The sequence below is a fragment of the Schistocerca nitens genome, chromosome 11, assembly GCF_023898315.1.
Source record: "Schistocerca nitens isolate TAMUIC-IGC-003100 chromosome 11, iqSchNite1.1, whole genome shotgun sequence".
NCBI classification, from domain to species: domain Eukaryota; kingdom Metazoa; phylum Arthropoda; class Insecta; order Orthoptera; family Acrididae; genus Schistocerca; species Schistocerca nitens.
This window is the reverse complement of record NC_064624.1, coordinates 83,116,007-83,133,354: the sequence shown is the minus strand read 5'-3', so window position 1 is coordinate 83,133,354 and position 17,348 is coordinate 83,116,007.

The following is a 17,348-nucleotide window of genomic DNA, read 5'->3' as shown; positions in this document are numbered from 1 at the left end:
AGTAGTAACAACAGCACAGTGAGTCGTCAGAAGAGACGGTGTTCATTGTGCCCTGCTTCAAAGGACAGAAAAAGCGAGACAGTGTTCTGTAAATGCACAAAACGTGTGCAAGGACCATAGCAGTGTGGTGTATAACAATTGTAAAAATTAATGTCATCCTTGTATGCTTAGCGATTTATTCTTTGTGAATACCATAACCGCCAGTCTGAGAACAGTTTATGATAGTACTGGTGGCGTCTGTTTCAGTTTTAATAATGTAATTTATTTAATGAAAGTTATTCAGGGTTAAAATGTACTACTTTTGATTTAATAAAAGCGTTAAACATGATCACAGCTGTCTTTTATTATACTGATAAACTTTAAAACAAAATTTTTCTAAATGTTTATATCCAGGAAATACTTTTTCCATTTTAATTCTCGAATTAGACACAACAGGTCCTTTGGATGCAGGGTATTTAAATGTGCATAAAATGTAGGTAATGCACAGAGGGATTAAATGACTTAATTGACGCTATTGATAATTTGGAAAAATTCGTCAGAAAGAACAATGATACCTCAGTAATAAAGTACTTACTATTAATATCCAATTATTTAAAAAATACGGTAAATTTTTTTGAAGAGACTGAAAGTACAACATTACTTTTTTATGTGATAAAGTGAGTTTAGTGGGTGTCCAAACGAAGGATTATAGATACTCGCCAGATTGTATTATGTTTTGTAGTATTTTATTTTCAAGATCACCACACACTTACAAGTTTATAAGGAGCACAAACTAATACACGGGATAAGATTTGTCTGCATTTCCAAAGATGTCCAGCAGTTGAGCAGCTAGGTGGCAATTACCTGTTGTATACAAATCAGAAGTTCCAATTTCTTTGTGAATCAGTTCATGTTGATTCACTAATTAGTCTGTGTTGCTAGTGACAAAATGTCAGTTAACAGACAGTTTACATCATTCTTTGCTTCCCCCTTCTCAGCTGTCAGTTGTTTACAATCTCCCTTGTAATGACACAGAACCGCTTTTTATGTTTTACATTTCGTTCACATATTAAGATGTGTCACATACAATTGGATCAATAAAGAAGATCCAGATCAGACATAAGGTACCCACAGTTTGAAACTGCTTCAGAAAGTACACAACCTATTATGGCGTAAATCTCTGCAGTTAAGGAGCCGCATGATGCAGAGTGTACACAGATCATAAATTATTGCTAAGAAACTTAAAGTCCTTTATAAAATCAACCTATAGTGACAAAATATCAAACTTGTGTTTAATATTTTCAATGGGAGGACTGTTCTAGGTTTGTTTGCCTTGGGGGAGCATCATCTTACTGAAAGTTTTGAAAGCACTGATAAATCCATCAAAATTAATTTGTATTTGGTGGAACATTTTAAATATTAGCTGACCTGGTAGAGATATCCATTTCAAGGATGCACTGCAGAAACAACTTTCCAGCACAGTATCAGATATTTCGAAAGGTTTTTATCACGGCTGAATATATGGAAACATTGTCCTGATCACACATTTGGATTATCCAATGACACTCATTTGCACATGTCTCATACCCCTTAGGCTCTTCTAGAAATGTCCAAGTACTGGACTGAGGACTCGAGTTTTAAATATATTTTGCCAGGAACGGTTTAGACAGATGCTGCAGAAAAAAGATATGGAATATATCAAACAATGGCAGTATGACACTATTTGGTATCTCTGGGGCAGGTATTCGAAATTGATTCCAAGCTAAGAATTCAGGCCCCGCTGCCCTTGAAAATTCCAACATCTGTTCTTGGAGAAGTTGGAACAGATTTAGACTCTTGGCAAGCTGAATGTGTAGATGATGTCAGTTTACCACCACAACAACCGAACTTTGACTGCACAACGGATTTCAGTAAGTATCAAATTCAGTCTGGTGAGGAATACTTGCCTTTTTTTAAACATACTTGTCAGGGTACTGTGCCAATGCTGTTCTTAAGAAGCTGAGATGCGAGACACGTAAAACATATCTAGAGTGAGGTAAAACACTATCATCAATGGAAAACAGTGAAGGACAATGAGTTTATTAATGTTGTTATTTCTGCTTATTCGCTTGTTGAAATCATGGTCTCTGCAGAACATCAAACCGGTTTAATCAGATGCTCTTCCCAGAGAAGTTTACTTTTTAAGATTAGATGTTATTAAAAATAAAGACTTCTACCTAAGGGGGTCTTCTTTTACTTTAGGCAGATCACACAGGCGACAGAATTCTTCAGTGGGTAGTAAAAGTATAATGTAATATGTTTCTCAATAATTATGTTAAAAAATTAACGATAGCCATAACGGTAATAACAGCAAAAAGAGAAAACTGTCAACTGTAAAGTAGTTATTTTGTGACAGTTTAACAAACATTTGCATTGATAATTTTCCCAGCATTCCTAATTTTCTCTTCGCAATACGTGTAATTGCATTGTTAACACCGAAAAGTGCATAATACTAAGCCTATATTATACTGACAAAGGTTTCGTTTCATTAACAGCGGTATTCTGGTACATATTTGACACTTCTGATGGCACATACAGACGGAGGTGTCAGGTTTATGAAACCTCCCTTTGGTCTTTTCTTGTTAAAACTTGGTTACATGACAGTTTACAATTAAACTAACCCAGGCGACAATATAGATACGATCTTTGGTGAGTCATTTACGTCTCAGTGAATTACAGTTCTGACTAAGTAATTAAACTTACAATTACCAGAATAATTATTTCATCCTGTCTGCTAACTTTTACTAAAACTATCTCTATCAGAGTAACTCTAATAGTGTAATTTACAGGCTGTGGTGTATGTCGGTTTCTCTCACAAGGTTTTTCTTAACAAGCAGTAAGATTTTGCAAATGATAGAAAACACAATAGAAGAAAATCACAGAGCATTGTATCCAGCGTAACATGCATTTTGCACAACAGCATACAGGAACGGCTTAGTTTCTTTTTAAATGATAAAGGGCGGCACAATTTCTTTGTAAATTGTGTCACACCGATTGATATTCGAGAACTAAGTCTGGTGACTGTTACGCTTTCACGAAAGAAGTGCAGGCTCTTGCGGTAATGCAGCGACGGCCTAGCGGCGATGACGTCACAGTTGACCGTGAGGCCTGTGTATCAGAAGCTGTGGGATCAACCCCCTGCAGTCTTCTGCACGCCTGGCTGTCGAGGCGTTGGACTGCCTGGTTATGTCGTTCCTGCCTCGTCCTCAGTCGAACATTATTTTAATGGGCTGAGGTTCTCTATTCATTGAATTATTTTCCAATATCGAACATGCTCTGCTCCAACAGATAGAAGTTGAAGCACGTTTTATTAAGTTACGCGTTACAAAGGAAGTGATCATCAATGTTGAATATTATTATTTTGTGGCGACTTTATTTTCTTACAGAGTAATTCTGTCTTGCTCGTTCGAAACGCATCAGTAACAGTGCTTCTGGATTGTAAAATGAATGACGTATTAACGTTATTACGCATCGTAGTTACTACTTAACCTCCTCACGTTCGGCATACAGGCGCCAGCGCGCATACACTGCGATGCTTCAACACTGATTAAGAGGCGCAAACCGTATTTGGTTGAGCCTCTGCCAAAAATAGCCATAGCATTTGATAGTTACAGCTACGCACAATTTTTTTTCTTTATTGTGATTTTAATCACCTTATACAAAGGCGGGCTGTCAGCAGCACAATACGCCGCTCTTCAGCCTTGAGTTTGACAACAAGTAGTACATAAAGGTGGCACAGAGTAGACAGTAAAAACGGTGGGCAAAAAATGTAGACACTAAAAATCGAAAAAACATGGAGCCTTTCACGCTGGACGAGAAACATCACTAACACTGGGCGACACGCTGCACATAACATGGATGATGGCGACGGCACGTGAACGGTGGTGGCGTGACGGCAAACAACACTACACACAAACGAAGGCACACACACGAAACACTGACGGCGATGATCTCCGGCGCGCGAATGTTCACTGAGCGTGTACGAGTCCGGGGACCTGCCAAGAGAGGAGGTGGAGGGGGAGGAAGGGGAAGGGGAAGGGGAAGGGGAAGAGGAAGGGGAAGGGGAGAGGGGAGAGGGGAGAGCAGAGATGCCATGGGCAAAGGACTGAGGGGGAGGGAGGAAGGGGGAGGGGAGCTACGCACAATTTTTTTTTTCTTTATTGTGATTTCATTCCACTGCCCCATATGGGCAGGGGAGGGCTGTCAGCAGCACAATCCGCCGCTCTTCTGCCGAGTGACATGACAACTAAAACAAGAATAAAATGATACATACATAAGGAGGTAAAAAAGGGGAACATAAAGGGGAGAAAATGGAGGTAAAAATACACTGACATGTAGACGTTCATTGGGGACAGTTAAAAAAGCACCAGAAAGTTAAAAAAACACAGTTGGCGATTCTTAAAACACAGAGAAGTCACTGGATGCGCATGCACATGTTAAGAGTTGGCCACAGTATTAAAAACACTCCGAAACAACACACTTAAAACCCACTTGGAGCACACACGACGAAGAATAAAACTACCAGGTGGGACCTGCCGAGGGAAAGGTCAGAGAGGATGGAAAAGGAGGAGAGAGCATGGGGCAGCTGGGGAAGCGGCGGGATGAAGAGACGAGGGGCAACCGTGGGGTCACGAAGAGGCAGGAGACACATGGGGCGGGAGAGGAAAAGGGAAGACAGGGCAGGAGGGAGCGCAGAGACACTGAAAGAAGACACAAGAGATGGAGGGAGAGTAGGAGGGGAAATCCGCTCAGAAGGAGGGAGGGGGAGGAGAGGGAGCCCTGAGGCGGAGGCAGGAAGAGGGGGTTAGAGTTGGTAGGAAGGGTAGATGTCAGGGCGAAGCTCATCATCCGGGAGTGGTAGACGGTGGAAGTTGTGTTGGGAAAGGAGATGGAGGGTGTGGAGATGGAGAGAGGGATGGACACAACGGTAAAGGCGCGGCAACTGGTCGGGAGTGGAGAGGAAGGGAGACACCAGGGGGTGAGGGGGATCAAGGCGGCGGACAATATATAGTGTGTGGATGTGTTCAAGAAAAGGAGAAGGTGGGGGAAGGGGATGAGGTCATAGAGGATGCGCGTGGGGGACGGAAGGCGGACGCGGAAGGCGAGGCGAAGTGCATGGCGTTCGAGGATTTGGAGGGCGTTATAGAACCGGGGAGGGGCGGAAATCCAAGTGATGCTGGAATAACAAAGGATGGGGCGGATCATGGATTTGTAGGTGTGGAGGATGGTGGAAGGATGCAGACCCCATGTCCGGCCGGACAGGAGTTTCAGGAGGCGGAGGCGGTGGTGAGCTTTGTTTTGGATGGTAAGGAGATGGGGAGTCCAGGTGAGGTGGCGGTCGAGGGTGACGCCAAGGCATTTGAGGGTAGGAGTGAGGTGGATAGGACGGCCATAAATGGTGAGGTAGAAATCATGGAGGCGGAAGGAGCGGGTGGTGTGGCCTATGATGATCGCCTGGGTCTTGGAGGGATTAACACGGAGGAACCACTGGTTGCACCAAGCGGTGAATTGCTCAAGGTGGGTTTGGAGGGTACGGTGGGACCGTTGAAGGGTAGGATAAAGGGCTAGGAAGGCGGTGTCATCAGCGAACTGGAGAAGATGAACAGGAGGGGGAGGTTTGGGCATATCAGCAGTGTACAGGAGATAGAGGAGAGGGGAAAGGACAGAACCTTGGGGCACGCCGGCAGAGGGGTAGAAAGTAAGGGAGGTGGAATTGTGGATAGTCACATAGGAGGGACGATGGGAGAGGAAGGAAGCAACGAGACGTACGAAGTTGATGGGGAGAGCATAGGTCTGGAGTTTGAAAAGGAGCCCGGGATGCCAGACACGGTCATAGGCGTTCTGGAGGTCAAGGGAAACAAAGATAGCAGAGCGACGGGAGTTGGAGGGAAAGAAGATGGGTAAGGTTAAGGAGCTGGTCGTCAGCAGAGAAGGAAGGCCGGAAGCCACATTGGGTAAGACGAAGGAGGCGGTGCTGGTTAAGGTGGCGGTGGATACGGCGAGAGAGGATGGCCTCAAAGACCTTACTGAACACGGAGGTGAGGCAGATGGGACGATAGGAAGAGGTAGCAGAGGGGGGTTTGTTAGGCTTAGGGAACAGCAGGACACGGGAAGTCTTCCACAGGGCAGGGTAAAATCCAGTGGAGAGGAGGACATTGTACAGGGTAGCAAGGACAGACAGGAAGGATGGAGGGGATTCCTTGAGGTGACGGTAGGTGATGCCATCATGACCAGGGGCGGGGTTGCGTTTGGAGCGGAGGACGACTGTGATGTCTTGCATGGTGACGGGAGTGTTGATATCGGAGGGGGGTAGCCAATCCAAGTACTGGAAGCTAGGGGCGAGCGGGGGGACCGAGGTGTCAGTGGGGTCAAGGACAGTGGGGAAGAGGGAGTAATCAAAATGAGGATCGTCAGGAATGGAGAAGACCTCAGATAGGTGGGAAGCAAAATGGTTAGCCTTACTGAGGTTGTCAGGAAAGGGGCGATCGTCATGGAGGAGGGGGTAATGTGGGGTGGGATGGCTACCAGTAAGGTGGTGGAAGGCTGACCAGTACTTGGAGGAGTTGACAGGGAGGGTGGAGTTGAGGCGTGTGCATGTCTGACGCCAGTCCCGGCGTTTCTTTGCTGTAAGGAGGTTCCGGATATGTCGCTGTAATTGCCGGTGGCGGGTGAGAGTATCCCGGTCACGAGTGCGGAGGAAGGAGCAGTAGAGCCTGCGGGATTCACGCAGAAGAAGGACGGCCTGTGGAGGAAGCGTAGGGCGGTGAGGGTGGATGAGTTTGGTAGGGACATGAGCCTCCACAGCGTCAGTGATGGTCTTCTGAAGGAAAGAAGAGGCATGGGTGATGTCATCAGGGTGGTGGAAAGTGAGGGGGTGGCTTTCGACCTGTAAGGCAATGGAGTCCCGGTAGGCATCCCAATTGGCACGGTGGTAGTCATGGACAGACTTTGGAGGTTCAGTTGGGCGGGTGGCTGCAGTGGCAGGACGGGTAGAGGAGATGGTGAGAAGGACAGGGAGATGGTCACTACCGACGGGATCGAGGACTTCAATGGCAATGCGACCAAGGAGGTTGGGGGAAGCAAGGATAACATCGGGGGTAGAGTTACTTTCAGGACGGGTGTGCTGTGGGAGAGGAACAAGGTCACCATGGAGGGTGGCAAGGAACTGATGCCACCGCCGAAGGGTGGCAGGGTCACGGCTGTGGATGTTGAGGTCAGCGGCGATCACATAGGTGGAGAAGGTACGGTCAACATGGGAAATGAAGTCAAAGGGGAGAGGAGCTGCGGGGCGAATATAGATAGTGGCACAGGTGACGGTGAGGGACGGAAAAAAGAGGCTGAGGAGAAGGTGTTCGGTTGGGTCATTGAGGAGGGGTTGTGGCCGGACAGGGAGATGCCTGAGGTAGCCGATAGCGACCCCGCCTCGAGGTAGGGGAAGGGGATTGTCAGTGCGGTGAAGGAGATAAGGGGAGATGCGGACCACATGGTGGGGTTGCAGGAAGGTTTCAGTAAGGATGAAGGAGTCATCCTGGTGCTGGGAGAGGGTATGCATGAAGAGGTATTTGTTTGCAGGGAGGGAGCGAATGTTGAGGTAGAGGAGACGATACTGTTGACGAGCCATGAGAGTGGGTGCGGGAAGGGTGCGGGAAGGGGAGAGAGGGGCTTAAACGAGGGTGTCTAGGCGGGTGAAGGTAAAGTGGGCCTGGTTGTGGGAGTATGTGGCGTAGGTGTTTAAGTGGAAAACAGAGCGGGCAGCGAGGGAAATCTGCTGGAGTGTGTGGGGACGCTGGAAGGGGTGGATGTTCTGCAGGACGATGGTGAGGAACTGGATGATGTCTTCTGCTGTAGGGGGAGGGCGGAGGGAATTGTTAGGGTGGATAGGTGGGTCAATGGGGCGAACGGGGACAGTGAGTTCAGGGTTGGTGGGAGGGGGCTTGGCTTTGCATTTGGAGGAATAGGTGGGGTGAGGTTCATTGCAGGTGTTGCAGGATGGGGGGGAGGCGAGGTTGGGACACTGTTTGAGGAAGTGGGAGGCTTTACAATGGGGGCAGGTGGGTGGGTTCTTGCAGTTTTGGGTGAGGTGGTCATTGTACAGAAGACAACGCTGGCAGCGGTAGGATTGAGGAGGGGAATGGGACGGGTCAACAGGGTGGCGGCGGTTGAAAATCAGGGCTCCCTGCGTGAGGAGGTTGTCGATGGAGGAGGCGGACTCTGTAAAGATACGTATGAGGATAGTAGGGCCAGTGGAGTTGTAAATACGGCGGGCAGAGCGGACTGCCAGGGAGGGGTGGGCATTCAGTTCCGCCAACACCTCAGCCTCCGTGACCACAGGGCTGAGTTTTGTGATGACGGCAGTGAGGGTCGGCGGACGACGAGGCGGTTGGGGTTGACGAGGAGTGGAGGATGTAAGGAATGGGGTGAGGGATGCGTGGGGCCCAAAGGTGATGCAGGGAAGGCGCCGGAGGAGATCAGTATGGAAGGATGGAGAGGGAGACTTGATGAGAACAGAGTCTCTGCGAGGGATAAGTTGGGTGCACTGGGGATGTACTTCCGGATTTCAAGGGTGAGGGTGCGGGCATCCAGGAATTTCGGATCAGGGTTTGCTAGGACAAAGGTATACAGGGAGGGGGCTGGAGAGGAGGGAGGTGGGGTGGTATCCATAGCGGGGTCAGTGGGAGGTGGGGCGGGCAGTGGCTTTTTGGAGGAAGGAGTAGAGGAGAGGTCGCCACTGGGCCGTTTGGAAGATTTTTTGGTGGGTGTTGCCTGGGAGGAGGGATGAGGGACTGGATGGATGGGGAGGTGGTGGGAGGCAGGGCCCTCCTGTGAGGCAGTAGCACTGGATGAGAGGGTAGGGCGCTCTGTGGCGGCGACTGTGGCGCGGCGGGCGGAGACTCTGGCAGGGGAAGCAGTGGTAGTCGCAGGGGGGAGAGGGGGAAAGTCGTCTCGGCGGGCGACAGGAGCGGGAGGGGGGTTGGGAGCAGGGGCAGAGGCACGAGCGGGAGAAGCAGCAGGGGCAGTAGCAGGGGCAGTAGCAGGAGTGACGTACAGGTGGGAAGATACACCCTGAGAGTAGCCCAGGCAGTGCGAGTCCTCGATGAGGAAGTGAGGGAATCCAACCCCCGAATGGGCTACGCACATTTTTTTTTCTTTATTGTAATTTTAATCACCTCATACAAGGCGGGCTGGCAGCAGCTTAATACGCTGCTCTTCAGCCTTATGGGGTACAATAATATGACATAGGTGACACATACAATACAAAAAATGGCGGGCAAAGAAAGTAGTTACAAAAAACAAAAAACAAGAAGCCGTTCACGTTGGACGATAAAAACACTAACACTTGTTGACACGGCGCACAAAACACGGAGAACGGCGACGGCACATGTGAACAGTTGAGTTGTAACTGCACGAAACACAAAATGAAGCACACACACACTAGACACTGATGGCGATGATCTCCGGCGCGCGAATGTTCACTATGCGTGTGCGAGTCCGGGGACCTGCCAAGAGAGGAGGAGGAGGAAGGGGAGTGGGAGAGGGAGAGGGGTGAGCAGAGATGCCAAGGGCAGGGGAGAAAGGGGGGAGGGAGGAAGGGGGAGGGGAAGCCCGGGAGGAAGAGGGGTGGAGGGAGGGGACGGGGGAAAAGGAAAGAGAAGGGAAGGGAAGGGAAGAGATGGGAGGGAGGGAGGGTGCCTAAAGGAAAGGACACCGGAAGTGGGGGGGGCAGGGTCAAAGTTGATAGGAGGGGTAGATGGAGGGGAGGAGGACATCATCAGGGAGGGGGAGCTGGCGGAAGCCACCTTGGGAGAGGGTAAGGAGGGTGGAGAGATGGAGACCAGGTGGGAGGGGGCATACAGGCGCGGCAGCAGGCGGGGGTGGGAGAGGATTGGGGAGACGAGCGGGTGAGGAGGATCGAGTTTGCGGGAGGTGTATTGGATCCGTATCCTTTCAAGGAAAAGGAGGAGGTGGGGGAAGGGCATGAGATCGTACAGGATCCGCATAGGGGAGGGGAGACGGATGCGATAGGCAAGGCGGAGAGCATGGCGTTCAAGGATTTGGAGGGATTTATAAAAGGAAGGGGGGGCGGAGATCCAAGCCGGATGGGCATAACAAAGGATGGGGCGGATGAGGGATTTATAAGTGTGGAGGATGGTGGAGGGGTCCAGACCCCACGTGCGGCCGGAGAGGAGCTTGAGGAGACTGAGGCTGGAGCGTGCCTTGCCTTGGATTGTCCGGAGGTGGGGAGTCCAGGAGAGGCGACGGTCGAGGGTGACGCCAAGGTACTTAAGGGTGGGAGTGAGGGCGACAGGACGGCCATAGATGGTGATGTAAAAATCAAGGAGGAGGAAGGAAGGGGTGGTTTTGCCTACAATGATCGCCTGGGTTTTGGAGGGATTGACCTTGAGCAACCACTGGTTGCACCAAGCGGTGAACCGGTCAAGATGGGATTGGAGAAGGTGTTGGGAGCGCTGTAGGGTGGGGACAAGGGCAAGGAAGGCGGTGTCATCGGCAAACTGGAGAAGGTGGACGGGGGCTGACGGCGGCGGCATGTCCGCAGTGTACAAAAGGTACAGAAGGGGGGAGAGGACGGAGCCTTGGGGCACACCGTTAGAGGGGAAAAAGGTGTAGGAATCTGTGTTATGGACGGTGACATAGGAAGGACGGCGGGAGAGAAAGGAGCCGATCAGACGGACGTAGTTAACGGGAAGGGCGAAGGTTTGGAGCTTGAAGAGGAGACCGGAATGCCATACGCGGTCATAGGCACGTTCGAGGTCCAGGGAGAGGAAGATTGCGGAGCGACGGGAACTAAGCTGTTCGGAAAGGAGATGAGTGAGGTGAAGGAGAAGGTCGTCGGAAGAGAAGGACGGCCGAAAGCCACACTGGGTAACGGGAAGGAGGCGGTGCTGGCGGAGATGCTGGTGGATGCGTCGGGTGAGGATAGATTCCAGGACCTTGCTGAAGACCGAGGTAAGGCTGATGGGACGGTAGGAGGAGACGGCGGACGGCGGTTTGCCAGGTTTAAGGAACATGAGGATACGGGAGGTTTTCCACAGGTCGAGGTAGTATCCGGTGGACAGGACTACATTGTAGAGCCTGGTCAGGGTGGAGAGGAAAGAGACAGGAGCTTCACGAAGGTGACGGTAGGTGACAAGATCGTGACCAGGAGCGGTGTTGCGTTTGGTGCGGAGTGTAGTGATGAGATCCTGTGTAGTGATGGGGGCATTGAGTTCCGTGTGTGTAATGTTGTCCAAGTACTGGAAACCAGGAGCGAGGGGAGGGACAGAGGTGTCAGTTCGATCGCGGATATCCGGGAAGAGGGAGTAATCGAACTGGGGATCATCGGGGATGGAAAATACATCGGAGAGGTAGGAGGCAAAGTGGTTGGCCTTACTAAGGGTGTCAGGGAAGAGGTGATCATCATGGAGGAGAGGATAGTAGGGGGAGGGTTTAGTTCCAGTAAGGCGACGGAAGGCTGACCAGAACTTGGACGAGTTGATTGGTAGGGTAGCATTTAAACGGGTGCATGTCTGTCGCCAGTCCCGGCGTTTCTTAGCCGCGAGCAAATTGCGAATGTGTCGTTGGCGTTGCCGGTGGCGTCGTAGTGTGTCCGGGTCACGCGTGTGGAGGAAGGCACGGTAGAGACGGCGGGATTCACGGAGGAGGAGGACGGCCTGTGGGGGTAAGGTAGGACGGTGGGGGTGGATGGCGACAGTAGGGACGTGGGCCTCCACGGCCTCAGACAAGGTCTGCTGGAGAAAGGAGGCAGCATGGGTGACATCATCGGGGTGGCGGTAGGTGAAAGGGTGGCTATCGACCTGGGTGGAGAGGGTATCCCGGTAGGCATTCCAGTCGGCACGGGAATAGTCGTGGACATACTTAGGGGGAGGGTCAGTACGAGGGTCGGGGCGAGGGCGACGACCGTCTGACACGGTGAGGAGGACAGGGAGATGGTCGCTACCAATAGTCTCCAGGACATCCACCGTTATGCGGCCAAGGAGGTTGGGGGAGGATAGGATAACATCAGGAGTGGAGTTGGATTCGGGACGGGTGTGCTGGGGGATGGGAATGAGGTTGCCTTGAAGGGAGGAGAGGAACTGATGCCACCGCCGTAACTGGGCGGCGGAACGACTATGGATGTTGAGGTCGGCGGCGATCACATAGGAGGATAAGGTACGATCGACGTGGGAGAGGAAGTCGAACGGGATAGGAGCGTTGGAGCGGACATGGATGGTGGCGCAGGTAACGGTAAGGCCGGGGAAGAAGAGACTAAGGATCAGGTGTTCGGTGGGGTCGGGAAGGAGAGGTTGGAGCCGAACGGGGATCTGGCGGTGGTGACCAATGGCAACTCCGCCACGCGCAATTGGGCGGAGATTATCGGAGCGGTGGAGGAGGTAGGGCGAAGTGTGAATGGTGTGGTGGGGTTGGAGGAAGGTTTCATTAAGGAGGAAGGCATCCACGCGGTGGGTGGCAAGGGTGTGCAGGAAGAGGTTCCTGTTGGCGGGTAGGGAGCGGATGTTGTTGAAAAGGATACGTTGCTGTCGCGCCATGATCGGGATTTAGACGAGGGTGTCAAGGCGGGAGAAGGTGAAATGGGCCTGGTTGTTGGAGTAGGTGGCGTACATCTTGAGTTGGAAGATGGAACGGGCGGCAAGGGAGATCTGCTGGAGGGTGTGGGGGCGCTGAAAGGGATGAACATTTTGAAGGACGATGGTGATGAACCTGATGATGTCCTCAGAGGTGGGGGTGGGACGAAGGGAATTGCCAGGAGGGGTGGGAGCGTCCAGGGGACGGACAGGGACAGTGAGTTCAGGAGCGGTCGGAGGGGGTCGGGCCTTACACTTCTGGGAGTAGGTGGGATGAGGGAGGTTACAGGTATCACAGGAGGGGGGGGACTGGAGATTGGGGCACTGCCTGAGGAAGTGTGCTTGCCTACAGTGCGGGCAGGTGGGGGCCTCGCGGCACTCAGATGTTGGGTGCGCAATAATCTCGTAAGCACCTTTGGCAGCGGAGGGATTGAGGAGGGGAATGGGAGGGGTCAACTTTATAACGCTGGTTAAAAAGGAGGGCACCCTCCTTCAGGAGACGGTCTATGGAGGGGGCGTGCTCAGAAAAAACGCGCGTAAGGTGGGTGGGGCCGGCAGCGCTATGGATCCGGCGAACCGCACACACCTCCGGATGGGGATGGGCCTGAAGCTCCGCCAACACCTCCTCCTCCATGATCACTGGACTGAGCCGAGTGATCACAGCGGTGAGGGTCGGCGGGCGACGCGGAGGTTGGGGTTGGTGAGAGGGAGGTGGCGAGGGAGCAGGGGTGATAGAGGCAAGAGGGCCAAAGCGGGTGATAGGGATGCGGGAAAGGAGGTCCGTGTGGAGGGTATGGCTGGGGGAGGAGATGAGTACCGAATCACGGCGAGGAGTGAGGAGGGAGATGGGGCGGCGGGCGACGCGGAGGTTGGGGTTGGTGAGAGGGAGGTGGCGAGGGAGCAGGGGTGATAGAGGCAAGAGGGCCAAAGCGGGTGATAGGGATGCGGGAAAGGAGGTCCGTGTGGAGGGTATGGCTGGGGGAGGAGATGAGTACCGAATCACGGCGAGGAGTGAGGAGGGAGATGGGGGCACCAGAACAATTCTGGCGAAGGAAGAGGGTGAGGTTCCGGGCTTCAAGGAGGGAGGGATCCGGACGGGAGAGGAGGTAGCGGTAGGAGGAGGGGGTAGAGGAGGAGGAGGAGGGGGCAGGGACAGGCGGGGAGACATCCATGGCATCAGGGGTGGGGGAAGGGGGACGAGGCGGAGCCTTTTTGGGAGCAGACGAGACAGGAGTGCCACTGGGGCGCTTGACGGCGGCGGAAGAGGTGTGGGGGATGGGAACAACTGGAATATGGCGGGGAGGGGCAGGTCCCGGGGCTGGAGTCGGCGCCGGAGATGGTGACGGTGACGGTGAAGGCGAAGGCGACGGCGACGATTACGATGACGGTGGCAGTGACGGCGGTGATGGCAAAGGTGACGGGGAGAGCTGGGCGTGGACAGTGGCCCGACGGGCCACCACCCGAGCCGGAGCTGCAGTGACAGGCTGGGGGAGTGGGGGGAAAGGATCGGAACTAGAGGAGCGAGAGGAAGAAGAGGGAGAGGGGGCGACAAAAATAGAGGGTGAAGGGAGAGTGAGGAGAGGTGGGATGGAAGGAGGGGGGTGGGACTGGGCACACCACGTTATAGTGGTGGAGGCGGCGGAAGGTGATGCATAGACGATGGCGGTGGTGGTAGTAGTGACGGTGGTGGTGGGGGCGGACATGACGACAGGAAGAAAAAACGCACAGCACGAAAAGGAAAGGACACAAACTGGGAACAGGCGAAGACGCAGACGGACGAAGACCAGGGTCGGACGACCAGGGCGGACGGCGGCGGCGAGCACCGGCTGGCGGCGGCGGCGGCGAGCACCGGCGGCGACGGCGGCGAACAGACGGACGGACAGCAGGCGGCGGCGGCGGCGAACAGACGGACGGACAGCAGATGGCGGCGGGCGGACGGACGAACGAACGAACGAACAGGTACAACAGTAAGCGGCGTGCAGACGGGCGGACAAACAGACGAACACAATCTTCGAAAGCGGAGATTGCAACCAGAGAGTAGCCCAGGCTTTGGAAACTGGCGCCTTCGAATGAGGGGATCGAACGCTCTGATGGGCTACGCACAATTTTTTTTTTTTTTTTTTTTTTACTTGATTGTTATTTTAATACTTGTACAAAGCAAGTAGGCTGGCAGCGGCACACTACGCCGCTCTTCAGCCACAGCGGTTTACAAAAGTAGAAAAACGGAGAAAGACAATGAAACAAAGTGACGGGCAAAAGAAAGATGTCACATAGACACAAAAAAACACGGAGTCGTTCACACGTGACGATAACAACACTGATAACACATTGGCACGGCGCACACAACACTGACGAATCCGACGGCACAAGTGAACGTAGTAGTGGGACGGCGGACACCAAAAACACTAAACGGCGGCACACACACGAGACACAGAAGGCGATGATCTCCGGCGCGCGAATGTTCACTAAGCGTGTGCGAGTCCGGGGACCTGCCAAGAGAGGAGGAGGAGGAAGTGGAGAGGGAGAGCGAGAGGGGAGAGCAGGGATGCCATGGGCAAAGGAGAGAGGGGGAGGGAGGAAGGGGGTGGGGAAGCCCGGGGGAGAGGGGAGGAGGGAGGGGGGAAAGGAAAGAGAAGGGAGGGGATAGGAGGGAGGGAGGGTGCCTAAAGGATAGGACACAGGAGGAGGGGGGGGGGGATCAAAGTTGATAGGAGGGGTAGATGGAGGGGAGGAGGACATCATCAGGGAGAGGGAGCTGGCGGAAGCCACCTCGGGAGAGGGTAAGGAGGGTGGAGAGATGGAGACCGGGTGGGACACGGGAGTATAGGCGCGGCAGCGGGCGGGGGTGGGAGAGGATCGGGGAGACGAGCGGGTGAGGAGGATCAAGTTTACGGGAGGTGTAGAGGATTCGTATCCTTTCGAGGAAGAGGAGGAGGTGGGGGAAGGGGATAAGGTCATACAGGATCCGCGTGGGGGAGGGGAGACGGATGCGATAGGCAAGGCGGAGAGCATGGCGTTCAAGGATTTGGAGGGATTTATAAAAGGAAGGGGGGGCGGAGATCCAGGCTGGATGGGCGTAACAGAGGATAGGGCGGATGAGGGACTTATAGGTGTGGAGGATGGTGGAGGGGTCCAGACCCCACGTACGGCCAGAAAGGAGCTTAAGGAGACGGAGTCGGGAACGTGCCTTGGCTTGGATTGTCTGGAGATGGGGAGTCCAGGAGAGACGACGGTCGAGGGTGACGCCAAGGTACTTAAGGGTGGGGGTGAGAGCGATGGGACGGCCATAAACGGTGAGATAGAAATCAAGGAGGTGGAAGGAAGGAGTGGTTTTGCCTACAATGATCGCCTGGGTTTTGGAAGGATTGACCTTGAGCAACCACTGGTTGCACCAAGCGGTGAACCGGTCAAGATGGGATTGGAGAAGGTGTTGGGAGCGTTGCAGGGTGGGGGCAAGGGCAAGGAAGGCGGTGTCATCGGCAAACTGGAGAAGGTGGACGGGGGGTGGCGGCGGCGGCATGTCCGCCGTGTACAACAAGTACAGAAGGGGGGAGAGGACGGAGCCTTGGGGCACACCGGCGGAGGGGAAAAAGGTGTAGGAATCGGTGTTATGGATGGTGACATGGGAAGGACGGCGGGAGAGAAAGGAACCGATCAGACGAACGTAGTTAATGGGAAGGGCGAAGGTTTGGAGCTTGAAGAGGAGACCGGAATGCCATACGCGGTCATATGCGCGTTCGAGGTCAAGAGAGAGGAAGATTGCGGAGCGACGGGAATTGAGCTGTTCGGAAAGGAGATGAGTGAGGTGAAGGAGAAGATCGTCGGAAGAGAAGGACGGCCGAAAGCCACACTGGGTAACAGGGAGGAGGCGGTGCTGGCGGAGATGCTGGTGGATGCGGCGGGTGAGGATGGATTCCAGGACCTTGCTGAAGACCGAGGTAAGGCTGATGGGACGGTAGGAGGAGACGGCGGACGGCGGTTTGCCAGGTTTGAGGAACATGAGGATACGAGAGGTTTTCCACAGGTCGGGGTAGTAACCAGTGGACAGGACTACATTGTAGAGCCTGGCCAGGGTGGAGAGGAAAGAGACAGGAGCTTCACGAAGGTGACGGTAGGTGACACGATCGTGACCAGGAGCGGTGTTGCGTTTGGTGCGGAGTGTAGTAATGAGATCCTGTGTAGTGATGGGGGCATTAAGTTCCGTGTGTGGAATGTTGTCCAAGTACTGGAAACCAGGAGCGAGGGGAGGGACAGAGGTGTCAGTTCGATCGCGGATATCGGGGAAGAGGGAGTAATCGAACCGGGGATCATCAGGGATGGAAAACACATCGGACAGGTAGGAGGCAAAGTGGTTGGCCTTACTAAGGGCGTCAGGGAATGGGTGGTCATCGTGGAGAAGAGGATAGTAGGGGGAGGGCTTTGTTCCGGTAAGGCGACGGAAGGCGGTCCAGAACTTGGACGAGTTTATAGGAAGGGTAGCATTTAAACGGGTGCATGTCTGTCGCCAGTCCCGGCGTTTCTTAGCCGCGAGCAAATTTCGAATGTGTCGCTGTAGTTGCCGGTGGCGTCGTAGGGTGTCCGGGTCACGCGTGCGGAGGAAGGCACGGTAGAGACGACGGGATTCACGGAGGAGGAGGACGGCCTGCGGTGGCAAGGTAGGACGGTGGGGGTGGATGGCAACAGTAGGGACGTGGGCCTCCACGGCCTCAGACAAGGTCTGCTGGAGAAAGGAGGCGGCATGGGAGACAT